This window comes from Gekko japonicus, unplaced genomic scaffold, assembly GCF_001447785.1.
Source record: "Gekko japonicus isolate JY-2015 unplaced genomic scaffold, Gekko_japonicus_V1.1 scaffold13698, whole genome shotgun sequence".
NCBI classification, from domain to species: Eukaryota; Metazoa; Chordata; class Lepidosauria; order Squamata; family Gekkonidae; genus Gekko; species Gekko japonicus.
This window is the reverse complement of record NW_015176814.1, coordinates 1-2,827: the sequence shown is the minus strand read 5'-3', so window position 1 is coordinate 2,827 and position 2,827 is coordinate 1. Positions and strand designations below refer to the sequence as shown.

Here is a 2,827-nt window from a genome sequence, read left to right as displayed (position 1 = left end):
ACTGATGGGCCTCTGCTCCAGATGTTCATTCAGTTGGGGCCCAGCTTACCAGTCCATGATGGTGACGTTCGGCTGGTACACGTCTAGGAGATCTTCCCAGAGTCCCTCAGCCAGCAGGTCGACTTCCTGCTGCTTAACACTCCAGCTGGGGACAGGAAGAGACGGGTCAGAGGCCAGGGCGGAGGAAGGCAAGGGATGCCAGACCTCTGGGGGTATGTAGCTAGGGTTGCCAAACTCCAGGTACTGGCTGGAGCTCTCCCAACAGAGATCGGTTCCCCTGGAGAAAATGGCTGCTTTGGAAGGTGGACTCTATGGCCATCGAAGTCCCGCCCCTTCCCAAATCCCGCCCTCCTCAGGCCCCACCCCCAAAGCCTCCAGGTATTTCCCAACCTGGAGCCGGCAACCCCAGCCCACCGGCGGCCAGGGACCCCCTCACCTGTAGCGCGGCCAGTCAGCCTCCTTTTCCACAGACAGGGGCTCGGTGCTAATTTGCCAGCCTTTGAAAGTGCCTGTGAGGAGAAGATCGAAAGATTCCCCCCCAAAAGGAAGAGAGGGGTCAGGAGACAAGGCAGCTGGTTTTTTGGACTCTAGAATTATGGCACACGGGGGCCTGAACACTGTCTTTCCCTCCAAGGAGAACTTTTTTTTTTAACCAGAAAGAGCAAGAGAGGGGCAGACAGACAGATACAAGGTCAAGGTGAGTAGGGCTTTACCTTTAAAACTGCACCTCTGAGCATGTCTAGAGTGCTTTTCACACACACACCCAGTGAGAAATCGCTTCAGTAAGAAAACAGTGGGAGAAAAGGGGTTTTTTTAAAAAAAAAGTATTAAAAACCAGGTCCCTCAGAGGGGAAGATGCACTCTGCACGTGCTCAGAGGCACCCCCAAGCTTCTGAAAAGTCGGGCCCTCCGGCAAATTCTGCACTTGCTAACAGACTTCTGAGGATAATTCCCCTTTCTGCCACGTCGCACCCAGTCCTGGCAGGTCCCCCTTACCTTGGAGGTCGAGAGGCACATCGGGGGGACACGAAGGAGCAGGGTCAGAGGGGTTCACACCTGTATAGAAAGACAGAAAGGGGGTGGAGGGCGCATCACTCCGTTGCGGCCCCCCCAAATTCCCACCCGGCCCTTCCTTCCCGCCTCCCATCCCTCTCCTCACAAAGATGCCGCAATCCCTGCCACTGCCGGAGGCGCAGAGAGAAAGTCGGGCCCTTTTAATCAGCAAGCGCAGTCCTGGAAGTACCAATTCTGACGCCCCAGACTGATTTCCAACAGTGGGGGTGAGTCTTACCAGGTATGAGGCCACACCGAAGGAGAGAGAAGCCTCGGGGCACGTACCGAGTGCATTTCCCCTCGGCGCCGGAAATACCATTAGACAGAAATCACCTCCAGGCCAGGCTGGAGGGCCAGAGTAGAGTGATGAGGTTCGGGTTGCCACTGCAGTGTTCCCTCTAAGCCGACTCAGTGTGAGCTAGCTGACAGTTCTTTAGCCTCCAGCTCACACGTTTTTTGTCCTAGCTCGGGAAGGAGGGCTCCAGAGCCGGAATGGATGCAGCAGCCCAATCGCTGGCTCACCACTTTCATGCCAGTCGCTCAAAAAGTAGAATTTTTGCTCACAAGACTCCCACAGCTTAGAGGGAGCGTTGACGGCCAGTCTCCAGGTGGTAAAAGTTTTGGGGGAAATGAACTCACCAAAAAAGACCACTATTCTCTAACTTGAACACACTTGGTTATACCTTTTTATAATGTGCATAATGCCTCTTCCTCATTCTAGGCCGGAGATCTCCTGGGATCCATTTAATAATAAAAATTATTAAATTTAAACAAAGAAGAACTGGTCTCTAGCCGACAAGAGATCAGTTCCCCTGGAGAAAATGACTGGTTTGGAAGTTGGTCTCTGTGGCAGTATACCATGCTGAGGCCCCTGCCTTCCCCATAAAGGTAAAGGTTCCCTTGCTCGAAAGCCAGTCGCATCCGACTCTAGGGTTGCGGTGCTCATCTCCGGTTCCAAGCCGAAGAGCCAGCACTGTCCGAAGACATTTCCATGGTCATGTGGCCGGCATGACTAAACACCAAGACACACGGAACGGTGCTACCTTTCCCACCGAAGTGGTACCTATTTATCTACTTGCAATTTCTTGCTTTCGAACTGCTAGGTTGGCATACCTTCCCCATACCCCTCTCAAAATCTCTAGGACTGTCCCAAAGCAGAGCCCAGCTCTGGTCTTCCCCAGCCTTAGGGCTGCCAGCCTCCAGGTGGGGCCTGGGGATCTCCCGCTTTTACCACTGATCTCCACCTGACAGACATCAGCTCCCCTGGAGGAAATGGCTGCCTTGGGAAGGCATCGAGAATGAACAGCAAAGAACAGAAATCCAATATGGATAGTTCATCCTCTACAGCTACTTCTGTGTCTTTGGGTGAAATTTTTGACTCAGACTCTGATTGCGACCTAGGAGAGGCTGCTCTCAAAACCTTTAAAGTCAATCTTCCCCTGGCAAATGAAGAAGAAAAGTAAAGCTAAGAAGAAACCTAAGTGAAGATCTGAGATGGCCTATGTTGACATTTAATGAACCTATATTATTATCCAGATGTGTTTTGTTGTTCAGTCGCACAGTCGAGTCCGACTCTTCGCAAACCCATGGACCAGATCACGCCAGGCCTTCCTGTCTTCCGCCGTCCTCTGAAATTCGCTCAATTTCATGTTCGTTGCATCTATGACACTGTCTAACCATCTCATCCTTTGCCGTCCCCCTCTTCTTTGACCTTCCATCTTTCCCAGATGTGTTATAATACCAAGAATGCCTTTATGTTTTTTCTATTTGAACA

General features: G+C 51.8%; 1 long non-coding RNA gene across 1 annotated transcript; it reads right to left on the bottom strand.

Annotated features, from left to right (window-relative positions):
• Positions 1-52: 52 nt before the first annotated feature.
• LOC107124172 lies at positions 53-1,058 on the bottom strand. The gene is made up of 3 exons (XR_001482979.1): positions 997-1,058; positions 437-509; positions 53-145 (listed from the first exon to the last, which is right to left on the bottom strand). It is a non-coding gene; the product is annotated as an uncharacterized LOC107124172 (long non-coding RNA).
• Positions 1,059-2,827: the final 1,769 nt, after the last annotated feature.